This window comes from Heptranchias perlo, chromosome 38, assembly GCF_035084215.1.
Source record: "Heptranchias perlo isolate sHepPer1 chromosome 38, sHepPer1.hap1, whole genome shotgun sequence".
Lineage (NCBI taxonomy): Eukaryota > Metazoa > Chordata > Chondrichthyes > Hexanchiformes > Hexanchidae > Heptranchias > Heptranchias perlo.
Genome location: NC_090362.1, coordinates 6776565 through 6795296, shown reverse-complemented (window position 1 = coordinate 6795296; position 18732 = coordinate 6776565).

Below are 18732 nucleotides of genomic sequence, written 5' to 3'. Positions count from 1 at the left end.
CTGGGGTTAGCTGTGACTAGTGATACCAGTTAATACAGTCTCCTAGAGCTTGCTCACTTGCCTTCAAGGGTTGGAGAGGAATTTGCCAGAGCTTTTTCCTAAGTTGGACCAAAGTTTTTTCTTTGGTTTTGACTCTCCCAGGAGATTGAGTGACTGGGGGGATGGGGGAATCATGTTGATAGTGTGTCTAGGATGCACTATGTCTGAATGGGACAGGCTAAACGGACCATTTGGTCTTTTTCTGTCCTTTTTGTATGTTCATATGGGACCTGTATCTCATTGAGGACAAAATTATTAAGCCTACTTATCCAGATAACGAAAGAAGAAAAAAGAAATAAAGAATTTGCATTTATGTAGCACCTTTCATGACCTCAGGACGTCCAAAGTGCTTCACAATCAATGAGACACTTTAGAAATGTAGTCACTGTTGTAATGTAGGAGATGTAGCAGCCAATTTGTGCACATCATGGTCCCACAAGCAGCAATGTGATAACGACCAGATTATCTAGATGCTTTTTAGTGATGTTAGTTGAGGGATAAATATTGGCCAGGACACTGGGGAGAACTCCTCTGCTCTTCTTTGAATAGTGCCATGGGATCCTTTATGTCCACCTGAGAGGGCAGATGCGGCCTTGGTTGAATGTCTCATCCAAAAGACAGCATCTCCAACACTGCTACATACCCTCAGTACTGCATTACAGTGTCAGCCTAGATTAGGCACTCAAGTTCCTGGAATGAGACTTGAACCCAAACCATTCTGATTCAGAGGTGAGAGTGTGACCACTGAGCCAAGGCTGACACCTGGCCAAGACTAACGTAGGGCATGATAGTAGTGTCTGCTCTACTGAATATTTGGAGCAAGTAATCACTGAGCACATATTAGTTATTTTACGTTCATCCTCCGTTTCAGCCCATTAGTATCGTTTTGGCATCTCCGCTCTTCTTTGACAACCCTCTTACAGCTCTAGCACTGGAAGCATTTCTTGCTATGTTAAGTGCCTGCAACTATGCTTATTTCTAAGCCCTTCTATGGCCCAACCTCTTAGCATGGTTCTGAAGGTTTCTGGATCCTTCCCAGTGGGCCCCACTCATGGTTCACCTTGCAGGCTTTGTCGGGTTTGTTTTTCTTTCTTATTTTGGTTTGGATTGCCTTGTTGGTCCATTTAGGGTCAATACTTGTTTTACCTGTAATTCCTTATCCCAAGTGCTTAGTTATTCTGCTTTCGATGCAGTGCCTCTTTAAATGTGTTCCAGTTGTCCTCAGCCAAGGTGTTGCTAAATAATTCCACCCCAGTCGGATTTGTTAAATCCCTTTCCTCATTCGCTTGAAGTTATCCGTTTATATTCTGGGCTGTTTTTCCTCAGTAATGTTGACTCCTAGATCATACATCCAGTTTGATCATGTGGGCCCATAGATGTAGTATCAGCGCTGCAACATCAGGCTTCACACATTCCAACCATTTATTTCCTCAGTCATTTATTCAATTAAAAATAAATACGAGTGATTTATTTACATTATTATTGGTTCAGGTCTTATCGCTTTTTTAATGTCCGTCATGTTTTGCTGCCAATTGTGAATTACTGGACCGTCCTTTTCCAGCCTCCAGAATACAATAAACATGAATGGCATTTTAATCCCCAGGAAGATCCTTTAAAACAATTTTCAGCCTTCCATCGATTTTTTTTTTGTAGTTTACTAATACAAGGTAATTACTTTTTATTGCAATTCTCCTGATAAATTGTCACCCGTAGAGTATTTATAGCGATTATCAAAAATAAAAGGTTTCACTGGTGAAGGAATATCTGCTGCAATGAACTGCCTCTCGTACAATAGACTATTGGGTTAATTAATCAGCTCCACTGTGAATGAATGAATTCAGACACGGGTCGGTTCAGAGAGTGAGCCGCAGGCGGCGCTCGTCTCCACCCACCACACACTCCAGAACTTGTGCCCAGCTCCGATTACTGGTGAATGGTGCTATTCGGATTCAGTCCCGCAGTTGGTGAGTGGGTAGGATTACAAAGCATGCTATTATATTGCAGCGTGTGATCTGAAATGCCACGTTGCATCTGGTTGTTAATATCAATCAGTTCACATCCAAACGTTGTTAAATTGTGAATGAATTGCATGAAATTATTTATTGATGGCCTGTTCTGGGCACTGTGATGTCACTTGAATTGACAACCTGGCAGCTTCAGTCATTTTCTCGAAACTTTGAATGATAACCACATCAAAACCCACCCAGAATTTATTTAACATGCGGCACAGTGTGAACTGCCTGAGTACAAGAAAGGGTACATGAATTGGTAACATGTTACATCAACACTGTAATTCATTTTTCTTGGTTAACATTAGGAATTGCAAGGAATTTTACACATAGAAATTGCACAGTGTGTGTATTATAGTGATAGTGAGTACCCGGAAGTGATTAAATGGCAAAATAATGGAAGGGTGGGGAAAATTACAAGAAAATAATCTGATTGAGGGATTTAGGGACCTCATTAACTGCAAGAAAAACCTCAGGCTGTTTTTAATGTCCATCTGATCTCCTTGATTAATCCTGCCGTTACACCTACCTACCTCTCATCTGTATAGTACGAGTAAAGCTCGCGTGGCATTGCTCCAGGGTGATCAAGATCCTGGACTGTGATTTCTGATGATTACTGCAGTCCTTCTGCAGCCTGAACATAACATCCCTTGAGTTTAGAAGGTTGAGGGGGTGATCTAATCGAGGTGTTTAAAACGATAAAAGGATTCGATATTTGATTGCTAACCTAACGGATAAGTAGGTTATTTGAGCCAATTACGATTTGTGATGCTCTTCAGCTATGAAGCCTTCGAGCTGTGGTGTCTCTGAGGTCACCTGTTCAGGTGTGAGGCCTTTGAAAGGTGCAAGGTTTTATTTATATGGGATGATAATGTGGGATGGTTTTGTTTTCTTCAAGATGTTTTGACTTGGAGCCTGGGTGGAGGAATGGATGGGACTGACTCAACAGAAGAGGAACCTTTCGCAAGGATTAAAGCTACACAAGGAGAAAAGGAGTCTGGCATTGAAGACAAGTGAAATCAGGAACAAAATAGTTCGGTTTGAGAAACAGGTGAAATTAAGTCAGGAGGAAAGGAGTTTGGCATGGAAGGTAATGGGGCCAGGCTGCCTGAGGCACCTTCTGCAGCTTTAATGAGTGGAGTCAAATCAGTAGGAAAGAAATCTGCATCAAGGAAAGGAGATAAATGTTGGTATGAAAGTAGAGGTAACAATGTGGAGAGGCGTGTTGGGGAGGATGTGCAGGTAAAGGATAGATAGAGATAGTAGGCAGATGGTAAGGTGGGCCAGGGAGTAGTGAAACTGAAATTCATGTCAAAACAGGTGAGGAAATGTGTCTCCATTGTTCATTGCCAGAAGACTCTTCGCTGAAATTTTAAAACATAACGTAAGGATTACTGAAATCTTCTAACTCCCCAAGGTGGAAATGAAGTGGCTGATGTCGCCATTTTGATAAATGTAACCAAGCCTTCCATTTTATTAAATCTAATCCAGTTGATGACAGTAACTTAACTTCTACATTTAGGAGCCCTTATGGTGCTGAATGGAGACTCACATCAATTCCATTTTCAACCGGATTTTAGTCTAATGGAGAATGAGACGTCCACATATCTCTGAATACAAAAGGTAAACAGAATTTTTTTCCTCCAGTGCTCTCCCCTTTTCTTTCCTTTTCCCCTGAAGATGATGACTCATGTTGGGGTACAATCCTCCAGGTCCTTGCCCAAGTGTCTATTCTTCATACGTAAGCACGGACAGTGAGCATCAGCAAGACATGCATCTGAGGAGAGTGTTGCCACTAAACCCAACCCTGTCCTCGCCCAACATTTATGTACGCATGGTCAGTGTGATCTCCTGAACTGGTTTCAATCACCCGAGGGGGTCGGAGAGGAATTTGCCATTGTTTTTTCCCTTATTAGCCCTGCTTTTTTTGCCTCTCCTAGGAGATCACATGGCTGCTGGGGGGGTGGGCGGAATTGGTTGGGGGGTGGGGGGAGGCAGTTTCTCGTCATGGTGCTCCAGGCATCATGAGTGTGGGGCAGGCTTGATGGACCAACTGGTTTTCCTGTCCGTCATTTTCGTATGTTCATATGTATCATCTACCAATGCACACTTTCCATCAGTGGTCACTAGTTAGTAACCCAGAGCAAGAATCCTGAAGGATCTTCTCCCTCCATAGTCTGGAGACAATGAGGCTAATTGTAGCATCCCCAACACTGGCCCAATTGAGATCAGCTAAGTCAGCACACACCAAAGACCAGGGCTGGGACCTGCTTGGTCTGCATGGCTCAGTACCGCACCAGGTGTCGCACTTACCCACTGAGGTATTGGGGGAGACCAAATTTGACTGTCTCTGCTGTTGCAGCTCTGCAGTTACTGCATCCTACCATCTGGTTCCTATTGTCACCATTGTCCTTAGCACCACCGATGATTGCAACTGCTTTAACAGTACACAGCCGATTACATTGACCCATCCTTTCAACAACTGTATGGGTCAGGTTGGTCCTAGGGCACCAGACCAGCTCTCGACTTGTCTGTACCAGTGCTGCTGATCCAGTTTTTATTTATTCCCAGCTCACAGCTGTATTCTTGGCTCCGTTATTCAGACTTGTTTTCTTTACCTTTCAAGGAGCCAACTTTTCAAACTGAGAGGACCTCCAAAACCTATGAGGCACAGAATATGGGCTGCCATATGCCCACAGCTGCCGGCTACCCGTTGGAACCCCCGCCCCCACCTCCCCCATGGGATTTTTCCCTATCTTTCCGCTCCATTGCTTCTCCCATCGGTTGAGCAAAATTAAAAAGCAAACTAAATTTCACCAAGATAAACCTAAATATTTGTGCCTTCACGCCATAATCCACACCAAGCTGTTATATAGGTAGCAAACACCCAAAGGGAAAAAAGAGATAACTTGCAATTGGTCTCTGAACAGGCCAGTTCCACTGACACTATAGATATGAAGTGAACACATAAATGGATCATCCTCAGATCACACTGCTGTACTGTTTGCACAATGAAATAAAGGAGCCACAAAAATTCAGAGAAGTGCTTTCTGACATTGAAACATAAGTGCATTGGGAACAGGGATAGGCATTCTGCCCCTCGGGCCTGCTCCGCCATTCAATTAGATCTGTACCTCAACTCTATTTATCCGCCATAGCTCCACACCCCTTAATACCCTTACCTAACAAAAATCTATCGATCTGAGTCTTGAAAGCTCCACGATAGATTTTTCTTCAACTCAAGAATTTTTAAAAAGAAAACAAAGACTTGGGAAGTTTCCACAGGTAAACGATTACCATTAATGTTAATTAGTCATAGAATTAGCGTCTCGTTTAATATCAGGAGAGCTTTCACCTTCATACTAAGTAGTGGTCCCGTGAAGGGCACAGAGCAGTTCGAGGTTATTCTGTGTAAGCAAAGCCAACAGTCCCAACATGTTAACTTTGCAACTAGGCTTCATTTGTATTTAAAGTGCAATGTTGCTAATAGCAACGCTGGAGGTGTACTACATACATAACACTTGTCTAGTTGCTGGTTTTTAATTGGAAAAACTGGTATTTCTCTTGAGTTATGTTTAAAGAGAAAGCAATCCTTTTTAAAATCAAACAATTTCAGAGAATTTTAATTATGAAAATGTCTTCTGATTCTCTGTGTTTTATATATTTAAACAGTAGATATAGCAAGCATCACTGGGTAATTGGGTTGGATGACTGACTGACCCAGTGTGTGGGTGGATGGGTGGGTGGAGATGCAAGATTGAAAAATAGCCAACTGCCCAAGGTGTTTCAGTTTATTTAATTTGATTTTTGATTCAATTATACATCTGCATGTGTACATCTTCCCTTAAACTGGCAAAAATCCCACTCTAACAGATCTGGGGGGGAGAAAAGCTGCATTTACAATACAAGGCTGCACTGTGAGGTGGGATTCTTGGAAGGGATTCTGGGATTCTTGATATTAGTGATTCATTCCCTGATAGAAAAGTTATATTCCTCAATGTGCTTCAACAGAGAATGGCTGGATATATATATATGTATATATTCAGATGAGAATATCAATAATCAAAGCTCTAGGAAATAAACTGGAAAGATAAATCCCTTGAAAACTGTTCATACTAAATAAAGAAGGTCTCAAGTCCGTATTGAAATATTTTAACCTGATTATGACCAAAGGGAGCATCCACATCAATAAGCATCTGTAACCCTAGTGCAGAGGTGAATTTGGACAATGTGAGTCATCTATATGAATTACTTCTATGGTTAATGAGCATTACTCTTCAATTTCTCAGAAAATACTGACTGGTTTTATTTTGTACCCAATAGATTATGTACAGTGCCTGTGCTGTCTGCATGGAGATGAGGTGGGTACCTTCTGTACCATTAGCATGATTATCCATAGGGAAAAGATCCTTCACATCTGTGCTAGGTGTTGTGGACATGAGGTGAGTCTCCTTCTACTCCTGTGGTACGATTGTCCAATGGAGCACATATTTTGCAAAGGAATGTTTAGTTTTCTCCCAAGTTCCCTGAAGAATTGGTTCCCCTTTTTCCTGGCCCTTCCAATTTATACAGCTGTATTGAGTCACAAACCTAGAACGTGAAACCTAAAATGTAAAACAGTGTTTGCAGAACTCAAGGAGCAGTGATGGAATTTAGAGTTGACCTGTGCAACTAAAGAACATCATGACACGTACCTTTTGCCATTCCTATTGCTTACAAACGGATACGGTAGTGTAGTGGTTATGTTACTGATACTTGTAATCCAGAGGCCTAGACTAATAATCTATGAACATGAGTTCAAAGCCCACAATAGCAGTTTATGAATCTAAATAAATCTGGAATAAAGAAAAATCTGTTAATCAGTATATGTGACCATGATTGTCATGAAAACCTAACTGGTTTGGGAAAGAGTCAATGTGGTTGACTCTTAACTGTCCTCTGAAATAGTCTAGAAAGCCACTCAGTTGTATCAAACTGCTACAAAATAGAAGAATAAAACCAGATGGACCACTTGGCTGCAACCTAGGCATCAATTCCAAATACGTTGAAGGCCCAGTCAACTTGCAAGATCTCACTCTACAGGAATTTTTCAGCTTAACAAACATAGCTTACCTCTCTGCAGCCACATGACATGTCCTTTGACACATTCCTTTTTTAGAATCATAGAAAGGTTACAGCACGGACGGAGGCTATCCAGCCCAACGAGTCCACGCTGGCTTTATGCAAGAGCAATCCAGTTAGTCCCACTCCCCTGCCCTATCCCCGTAGCCCTGCAAATTTTTTACTTTCAAGTATTTTCTATCCATTTAGGTCAAAGAGTGATTGGATCAAGAAGAAGCTCATTCAGCATAAGCAACAATTGCAATCCATATACATCGACTTAAAATGAGCAAAAGAGGCCTCGCTCACAATTCAAGTAACACCACTTTCTACAAGGACAAACCCAATAACACAAGTCCCGCTTGACTGGAGGTTTCACATTCCATTGAATGCTCTCTTCTAGTTTCCTTCTGTTTTCTAAAGCTGGACATTTTATCTGTTTTTCAGTGCGCTGTTAGCAATACACAGGTAAATTATTCAGCTAGTTCTGGTGCAGTACATAGAAAGGTTATTGCTTGAGCAGAACCTGACTACAGGAGGGCAGTATCTACGGCAAACTATTATGCAGGTTCCCTGGCTGTGGGCCGAATTCAACTGGGCGAATTCATAGTTTGAGAGTTCACCAGATTTAGTTTACAAAACTAAGGCCAGATTTGTCTGAATTTACATACAAATCTGGCATCCTTTTTGCAAGCTAAATGCTGTATCAGTTTGGGTCAAGATGACCTAAGATGAATGGATTTTTGCCAGTTATGATGAGTACTTTATGGATCTTGGTCATGTGCTAGGAGTCATTAAATCACTGACCTGAAATCTGCACTTAAAGCTCTCAAATTCTAACCCAATTAATCAGGGACATCGCCCATGAGAATCAGGGACACCCAAAACAACACGGTTTGCTGGGTTACCCTAGGTTGCTATGGTAGGGACTTGTGTAAGACTCTTCATTACCTTCTCATCAAAGTTCACCAGGCCAATTCTACAAATGCCTGCTCCCTGGCCGGGGCTGTGCACACTGGGTACACAGATTGAGAAACCACGGGTATGCTCCCCATAATTTACTCATCATTCATTTTAAGGGACAGAAAGTCATGGGGAGCAGGCCTGTAGTTTCCTGATATGTGCTCCTAACAGGTGAGGCTATTTTGTAAAATCTGCCCTAGCATCTTCGTGGTCTAGATGGCAACACAGCACAGGGGCTGTGGCACACTCACAGGGCATGCAGGTCAGAGAGACTGGACTCTGAAGTTTTATCCCTGTCACCAACCCATGCCCCCTGTGAGTGCGGCTCCACGCTCAAAGCTCGGGATCCTGGAATTAGCTCTTGTGTCTCTTTCAAATATCGATCAACCTGCTGTGTATTCCCAGCAGTTTCTGTTTTTGTTGCAGATTTCCAGATTTCAGTTTTTCTATTTATTTTTTGTGTTCAGAAAGTGGATTACATATTCAGAACCACGTCATCATTGATTTTATTAAAACAGCTCATTTAATGGCAATTAATAGGCTTCTTTATTAAAGTCATACCACTCTACTGAGAACTAGATGAGACAAAGTAGCAAAGTTAAGAACATGGACTTGTTTAAAAATGAACATTTTTAAAAGCACAACAATCATCTCAGCTTTCTGCTGGGGGTTCAATCAATGACTATGCCGTAATCAGTTATCTTTCCTCACTCTGGTTCTCCAAGTCTTATATCCCTATTTCTCTTCCATATGAAATCACACATTTTCTGGTGCAGTCTTTCACCACTTTGGCATTAGTGTTAGCACTGGAAATCTGGACAATCCCAACTGCCGATGGCAAGTTGATCTTTATAGAGTGCAATTTTGGAGCTGCTGGGGCAGATTTTCCTCTTCAGTGCTTGGGTGTAAATCAGCACATGGGTGGAGCGCATGGAGGAAAATCGATCGGGGTGGAATTCATTTTCACAGTTTTCTATCCCTTTAAAATGAATGGACAGGAAATTGGACGGGCTGTGTTAGCAATGTGCGATCCTCCCCGCATAATTTTCCTCTTTGTACTCCACCCATGCGATTCTTTACGCCCAATAGTTACAGAGGAAAATCTGCCCTACCATGCACAGGAAAAACTTGTTTCATGGACAGAACGCTGACTTGCGGATGCAGTTCTGGAGAGCAGCTCTAGTTAAGAGTATTGCATCTGGAGTTTTGCACTCAGTTCTGGGCACCGCATCTCAGGAAGGATATATTGGCCTTGGAGCGGCTGCAGCGCAGATTCACCAGAATGATACCGGAGCTAAAAGGGTTAAACTATGAAGACAGGTTGTATAGACTAGGCTTGTAATCCCATGAGTATAGAAAATTAAGGGGTGATCTAACTGAGGTGATGATTAAGATGATTAAAGGAGTTGATAGGATAGATAAAGAGAAATTATTTCCTCTGGTGGGAGAGTCCAGAACAGGGGGGCATAACCTTAAAATTAGAGCTAGGCTGTTCAGGGGTGATGTCAGGACGCACTTCTTCACACAAGGGGTAGTGGAAATCTGGAACTCTTTCCCCCAAAAAGCTGTTGAGGCTGGGGGTCAATTGAAAATTTCAAAACTGAGATTGATAGATTTTTGTTAGGCAAGGGCTCTTAGGGATATGGAACCAAGGCAGGTAAATGGAGTTAAGATACAGATCAGTCATGATTTAATCGCTGTAATTATGCTTCTTTTTTATCGTGGAAACTTTTGATTACCACATTTTTCTTTTTTTTGTGTGTGTGTGTTTTCATTCCGACCACGAGTGAGGGTGTTGTAATGGTGCTTTAAGAACAACTACTTTTGAAAATGAGATGCAATATCCCACTGTGAGTAATAAAATACACATTGAGGACTTAATGAACAGGAACCAAACAGGTCATAGGATTAATAGCACTCTCAAAAGTGAGACAATCAAACTGTCAAGCACAAATAAAATGGGAAAAATTGAAATCTGAAATAAAAATGTTGGAAATACACATAGATAGGTTAATGATTTGGGTCGAAACCTAGGGGTAGATCTTGACTTTGTGCAATAGGGTAAAATGGATGATAGCGAATTGGAAGCCTGTTTTACATCTCTCCCGATTTCTATTTTCGTTGACTTCAATGGAAATAAAAATCAGGATTGATGTAAAACGGGCTGCCGACTCACTATCACCCATTTTACACTATCACACAGAGTCAAGATCTACTCCATATTGTCAGAACTCAAGGTTTACACACAAATCATTGATGCCAACGGGTTTAAAGTGTCTTTTGAGCTTTTCCAAAGATTGTAAGAATTTTTGGCTTCCTGTTGTGCCACTTCCCTTTAAATGTTGCCATCCTTTCAATTTTACCTCAGTCACAATTTTCCAGTCCCACCACCTGGAATTATGAATAACTATCATAAAGAGCTCTCCGTGGAAAATTAATTGCAGTTGGCATACTAGAGCATAACCTGTAGCAGCATAAATCGGGCTGGTTCATAGCTGAAAATAGATGGGTGAACTTTGCGCCGTAGCATTGTTTTTGGGGAAATGGCGCAGGAATCATTTGCTTCAAAGAGATGGACACATTTTGGATCAGGATGTCCTGCCTGCCATTTTCCAATGTTGCGTGCAGGACATCGTTTCCAGAGGACACACATGTGAAAATCCTGGAAATCTTGAAGTCGCTTGGGAATCAGCTGTGACCAATGGGAACTGTTCTTTGATAGTCTGTGCCAGCAGAGGCCAGATGAAGAGCTGTGCCACCTGCTGCATGGGCACCTGTAGCTACCGTGAAATACGTTACATCATAATGGTTCTGGAACAATTTGGTGAAGCACAAAGTAAGAATCACCACCTGCTTACCCTATGGGAGTTTATAGACTCCCTTTAGTCCTGTTATCATACTTCTTCTAAGTGCCAGCTCAAGGCCTGGGGTCTGTGATATAGACAACTGCTTCCCTCTAGTATGATCCACTTGGAACAAAGGTGGCCCTCTTCCCAGGGATTCTGAGACCTGGATGGATCCGTGGTGGTCTGTCTCTCAGGACTTGTGTCCTCAGCAGGCTGAGTCTGCATTCTTAGTCCCACTTTCACAGGCACCTGTGCAGATTGACAATTCTTCATCTAAACTATCTAATTCACGCCGCGTCTGTCTCTCTGGGTTGGTGAGTGCTAGTGAGGGGGAGCAGGACAGAGTGAGGCTCATGGTCGCTGTATCTTTGGTCCTTCTTCCGCTGCTCGAGCTTGTGATCAAGGAGCTTGTCACTTCCTTCCAGATTGCTCTTGCAACATGGTTTGCAGGCTTTCCCCCTTTAGCACCAAAAAAGTGGATCCCTCCTCAGCCTTATCTCATTTAAGAGATGCTGTAACGCACTGTCTGCAAAATTAGCTGCTCTTCTCTTCCTCTCACTTCTTTCTGTCATGATGAGTTCAGGAATGGGGACATTCGCCTTTTAAATGCAGGCTGCCTTTAAATGATGCTACACTCCACCTCCCCGCCCCCTCCCCCTCTCTGCATTTTCCAGGCCCTCTGGGGACAATTCTGCTCTATTTCTGGCTGCATTACTGACTATGTCCTGCCCAGCATTATTCAATGAGCTGACCCCAGAATTTCCAATGGGATCAGCTTCCCAGACTTAAGTCCTGCCTCACTGAGGTGGATCATGGTGGGATCATGGGACTCAGAATTTCAGGGTCATTGTATCAAACTATGGATAAGAACATAAGAAATAGGAACAGGAGTAGGCTATACGACCCCTCGAGCTTGCTCCACCATTCAATAAGATCAGGGCTGATCTCAATTCCTCTTTCTTGCCCGATTCCCATATCCCTTGATTCCCTTAGAGTCCAAAAATCTATCGATCTCAGCCTTGAATGTACTCTATGACTCAGCATCCACAGTCCTCTGGGGTAGAGAATTCCAAAGATTCACAACCCTCTGAGTGAAGAAATTCCTCCTCTTCTCAATCTTAAATGGTTGACCCCTTATCCTGAGACTATGCCCCCTAATTCTAGACTCTCCTGCCAGGGGAAACAGCCTCTCAGGATCTACCCTGTCAAGCCCCCTCAGAATTTTGTACATTTCAATGAGATCACCTCTCATTCTTCTAAACTCCAGAGAATATAGTCCCATTAGAATCATAGAATCATAGAATGGTTACAGCACCAAAGGAGGCCATTCAGCCCATTGAGTTGGCTCTCCGTAAGTGTAGTTCAGTTAGTCCCACTTCCCCGTCGCCCTGCAAATTTTTTTCCCTTCAAGTACTTATCCAATTCCCTTTTGAAAGCCACGATTGAAACCCCCTCAGGCAGTGCATGCCAAATCATAACCACTCGTTATGTAAAAATTTTTTTCCTCATGTCATCTTTCGTTCTTTTGCCACTCACCTTAAATCTATGTTCTCTGGTTTTTGACCCTTCCGCCAATGAGAACAGTTTCTCTTTATCGACTCTGTCTAGACCCTTCATGATCTTGAATAACCCTATCAAATCTCCTCTCAACCTTCTCTGCACTAAGGAGAACAACACCAGCATCTCCAGTCTATCCACGTAACTGAAGTCCTTCATCTCTGGAACCAGTCTAGCAAATCTCTTCTGCACCCTTTCTAAGGCCTTCACATCCTTCCTAAAGTGCAGTGCCCAGAATTGGACACAATACTCCTCATAGGACAACCCTCTCATCCCAGGAATCAATCTAGTGGACCTTCGTTGCACCACCTTTAAGGCAAGTACATCCTTCCTTAGATAAGGAGACCAAAACTGTATACAGTACTCCAGGTGAGGTCTCAGCAAAGCCCTATAGAATTGTAGCAAAGCTTCCTTACTCTTGTACTCCAACCCCCTTGCAATAAAGGCCAACATGTCATTTGCCTTCCTAATTGCTTGCTGTACCTGCAAGCTAACATATTGTATTTCTTGTATGAGGACACCCAAATCTCTCTGAACACCAACATTTAATAGTTTCTCACCATTTAAAAAATATTCTGTTTCTCTATTCTTCCTACCAAAGTGAATAACCTCACGTTATACTCCATCTGCCACCTTCTTGCCCACTCACTTAACCTGTCTATACCCCTCTGCAGCCCCTTTGTGTCCTCTTCACAGCTTACTTTCCTACCTAGCTTTGTATTGTCAGCAAACTTGGTTACATTACACTCAGTCCCTTAATCTAAGTCATTAATATAGATTGTAAATAGTTGAAGCCCAAGCACTGATCCTTGTGGCACTCCACTAGTTACAGCCTGCCAACCTGAAAATGATTTATCCCAACTCTCTGTTTTCTGTCCGTTAACCAATTCTCTATCTATGCTAATATATTACCTCCAACCCCAAGAGCCCTTATCTTGCATAACAACCTTTTATGTGGCACCTTATCGAATGCCTTTTGAAAATCCAAATATACTACATCCAATGGTTCCCCTTTATCTACCCTGCTAGTTACATCCTCAAAAAACTCTAATAAATTTGTCAAATACGATTTCCCTTTCATAAAAAGATGTTGACTCTGCCTAATCATATTATGATTTTCTAAGTGTCCTTAATAATAGATTCCAGCATTTTCCCAACGACTGATGTCAGGCTAAGTGGCCTGTAGTTCCCTGTTTTTTCTCTTCCTCCTTTCTTGAATAGCAGCGTTACATTTACTACCTTCCAATCTGCTGGGACCGTTCTAGAATCTAGGGAATTTTGGAAGATCATAACCAATGCATCCACAATCTCTGCAGCCACCTCTTTTAGAACCCTAGGATGTAGGCCATCAGGTCCAGGGGATTTATCACTTTTAGTTCCATTAGTTTCTCCAGTATTTCCTCTCTACTGATATTAATTACTTTAAGTTCCTCACTCTCATTAGTCCCTTGGTTACCCACTATTTCTGTATGCTTTTTGTGTCTTTTACTGTGAAGACAGATACAAAATATTTGTTTAACGTCTCTGCCATTTCCTTATTCCCCATTATAATTTCTCCTGTCTCAGCCTCTAAGGGACCCATGTTTACTTTTGCTACCATCTTCCTTTTTACAATCTGTTTTTATATTTCTTGCTAATTTACTTTCATATTCTATTTTCTCCCTTTTTATCAATTTTTTGGTCATCCTTTGCTGGTTTCTAAAACTCTGCCAATCCTCAGGCTTACTACTCTTCTTCACAACATTATAGGTCTCTTCTTTTAATTTAATACTATCCTTAACTTCTTTAGTTAGCCATGGATGAATCACTTTTCCTGTGGAGTTTTTATTTCTCAATGGAATGTATATTTGTTGAGAGTATTGAAATATTTATTTCATTGTTTGCCATTACTTATCTACAGTCACACCTTTTAATCTAAATTCCCAATCTACCTTAGTGGGCGCTTCTGCCCTATTTATGGCTGCACTACTGACTATGTCCTGCTCACCATTATTCAAATGAGCTGACCCTAGAATTTCTAATGGGATCAGCTTCCTAGACAACAGGTGTACTTAAGTCCTGCCTCACTGAGGTGGACCGTGATGGATCATGGGACTCGGAATTTCGAATTTCAAGTTTTGGAATGGGACTCGGATCTTATAGTATTACTACAATAAAACACTAAGATAGCATATCATTTGTATCTTCCTAATTAAAACTTTCTCTTCCCAAACTTATACTAGAGTAAGAAACCTCTCACTTTGTGTCATCTCTGCCTAATGGAGATTATGGTAGTTGCTTGTCTAAGAGCAAACATAATTGGCTCTTAACTGTCCATCTTAACTATAATTTTATTTAGCTGATTTAAACATTGGGCCTTAATCAAGTATTCTACCAGAAGCAACTGGTGCCTGCCAGCCCTGTTTTAGTTTTTATAACCTCTGCTTGTAACCCATGGTGCATTTATATTGCCACTTTACTACTTCACTGTTAAAAAACAAATCAGTAATGTAAACAAGGTGGGGTTGCTGACTCAGAGGGAACTGGTTTTGACCAGTGCCTCCAGAAGCAGCTCCACCTTCAATGTCAATATAAAGAGATGGTGAAGTCGCGATCAGAGGCCACGTTTCTGGTCACTGGCGGGTTGAGCAGCTGTGCCCATTTGTACGGGTCAGCAAAGCACTTTTGCAGTCTGGAAGCTCATGCATGCGTAGTTATTTAAATTTGGTCTTGTGCTATGGAAATTGCCTCAGAATATAACAGTATAGCCACAGGGAGCGGAGCCGGCATTGCATACCTGCTTCAGGGGACAGTTCTTGAATATAAATGCTCCCTTTTAAGATAAAGATTCCTTGAAACTATACACCGACTGGAATGATTTGTAAATCAATCTTACCTTTAAACATTCTGCCTAAATGAGTTCACTGGATTTCTAAGTAGACCAACATTAAAATACTTAGCCTATATCTTGAGTACATCTCCTACACAGCTAGAGATACAATTGTGATGCCACATTTGAAACTGGCATTGTAACTAGGAGTTGGGTCCTAATTTGATCCCAGAACACACCAAGCCAAGCAGTGTTAAACCCCATCAGAGGGCCATTTCACATTGCTTTAAGTTCACACCAGCTGCAGCAGCAACAACAACAACTTCCATTTATGTAGCGCCTTTAAAAAAGTAAAACTTCCCAAGGCACAATATAACTCCAGCCTGGTGTGAAGCCAAAGTTGGACCTCTTTCTAACAATAAGAATCAGTTGCCCAGTAGTGAGGCTCTGCACAGTTGTCCCAGAATGCATGAAAAGACCTATGGTGGCTGATCATAATGCAAACTGCGGTCATGCGCAATCAGTAATATAACTCCTATCTGCTGACCACACATCGCACTTCACAGATATAGGTCTGAGACTGGTACCCTGCAGTATAATCACAACCTAAAACTAAATTTAACTGTACCTTTTAGACTATGTGTACAGGAGGCAATCTCTGTTTATCTTCAGTGTCCTCCTTAATGCCACATGATCTCATATTGGATCCTAGGGTTACCAATTCTGGTTGGATGTATTCCTGGAAGTTTAACTACATGAGGTCCCACCACCCACTGCCCCAACACCACGCTCCCACCATTGGTTGGTCCTCATGGCACACCACCTTCCCACACCAATTGGAAAGTGAACAGACTCTTCGCGATGCAGTTTCATGATTCTTGATTGTCAAACAGACTTTTCCCCCCAACTCCTATATTTTTATAACTAATAAACAAAAAAGTGTTCAAAGAAAATGAAAAAAAGCCACACAACTTTTTTTAACAAAGTGAGTATTGCAAAGTGAGTATTGACACCACTGTGTCAGCCAATGAATTGGAAGTGGGGTGGGACTTACAGCAGGATTTACAGCAGAATCTATTTAAATATCCTGCTATAGCAAACAGTCTAGTTACTCAGCAAACAAAGTCTATTTAAACAGCGCATTACTTCCATTGAAGTCTAATTTAATCTAAGGAGGGTAGAAGAGCAGCAATCTGTTTCAGACCTGCAGCTACTGGGGGGAACTGTTTCAAGGTCTGTTGTCTGGTTAGGTGTAATATTTCATCAACAAAAACACATTTGAAGTTATTTTGATTTGAAAGATGCCTATTACAGTTTCAGACTGGTCTTTTATACACCACTGTTATAACTATCGAGTTGTAAATTTAACAACAGTTAATTGTTGTAAATAACTGCTTCATTTTAAAATGTTGACAGGGAACCATTTTCAAATTAGCCCCTGTACAGTTGTGTAGAGTTGGCTTTAAATAATTCATGGCACTGACTTGGCAAGTAGTTCGACTGAGAAAATGGACCTTTCTTAGACTGTGCACTTTTCTCATCTATCTGCCTGACACTGATTTTCTTCTAAAATTAAGGCCTGATTTGATATAGCTAGACAAATCCACACAGCCCCTGATGCTATAGCAAGTATCTACGTGAGTAAGAAGTGTGGGTTGTATTGGCCTTTCTTGCGTATTTACATAGAAACATAGAAAATAGGAGCAAGAATAGACCATTCGGCCCTTTGGGCCTGTTCCGCCATTCAAAATGATCATGGCTGATCGTCTAACTCAGTACCCTGTTCCCGCTTTTTCCCCATATCCCTTGATTCCTTTAACATTAAGAAATGTATCTATCTCCTTCTTGAATACATCTAATGACTTGGCCTCCATTGCCTCCTGTGGTAGAGAATTCCACAGGTTCATCACCCTCTGAGTGAAGAAATTTCTCCTCATCTCGGTTCTAAATGGCATGCCCCGTATCCTGAGACTGTGACCCCCGGTTGATTTTCCTTTTATGTTTTATTTCAACATTTAGTCTGCTGAGATCACCTTTTTTGTTAACAAAAACTGAGTTGATTGGGATTCGACTTAAATCATAATTATCTGGGTCATGAAGGTAAGATTTGGGAGGATCGCATTTGTGAAACTGAATGTATTTGTAAAGTTAATATCATACTAACTGTCTTGAGTTAAAACGCCGGAGGAACGCTGAGCCCGTGACTTGAGTCCTGTTCTAACCTCCCCACGTCAAATTACCACAGAAAATTCCAATAATTCAGCAACAATTGAAAAGAAACGTGTTCCCCCAGTGGAATTCACTTCCTGATGATATGCAAATAAAACAATTATTACAATGTTAAATCTTTGCAGGGAACTAAAATAACAGTAGCTGTAAGGCGTTGCACATTTAAAAAAAATCAAAGTGTTGAATTTTGTTATAAAAACTTCATTTGTCTCCACGTGCTCTCTTTGTTTCAGCAAATAATTTGAAAAACAAAGCTGATAGGAATAGAAAATTTGAGTCATGACATATTGGCCCTGATATTGCACTAGTTCACAAACGCTTAACAGGCTGACATGAACCCATTTATTTTAAACCCTTCGCTAAAATAGGAAGAGGAATTTCAGACCAAAGTGCTCAGCGTTTGGAAGCTTCAGGGACAATAACATTTTGGGGAGTCCAAAACTAGAGGTCACAGATTTAAGATAACTGGCAAAAAAAAGAGGTAGATGAGGAGGCATTTTTTAAAAAAAAACACAGCGATCTGGAATGCACTGTCTGAAAGTTAGCCCCTCAATACTACTACATTTTAAAATTCCGATGGCATTGATTTTCCAACAGTTAGTGTTGCCACTGTAATAGTTACTGGAAACCAACGATTTGTACAAATAATAGTGGAGTAAACAATGCACATTATTTAGAACAATTAACGCAATTTATAAAAATATTTGAAACAAATAGGAAATACTGAGATGGGGATTAAAGCTGAGTCTCGCTCTCTCTCTCTCTCTCTCGGCTTCATTCCTTTTTCCCTCCGGTCGAGATTACATTAATGTGTTTCTGTCAGCCTGTTTTATCATTTTTCAATGTTCAGAATTTACCCGGGCTGTTTGTCTTTTTCTATCTTCAATCTATTTCAAGTTACAACTTTACATTAAAATTCTTCTCTCTCCTGCCCAACACGCACAGTTTAGCTTAAATTGACTTCGGCGCTATTTCTCAACAGAGTTCGCTCACAATAAAATACCTTCTACTCGTACATTATTATATCTGCCCCCGATCTACATCGTGCCCTCACTCGGTTCATAGATCACAAGATTCATTTCATGACATTTGCCGTACTTTGGATCTTCAATAGAGCGACACCTGATATTCACAGTCAAACACAGTAGAAGATCCTTTAAAATTGCAGACAAGATTCATG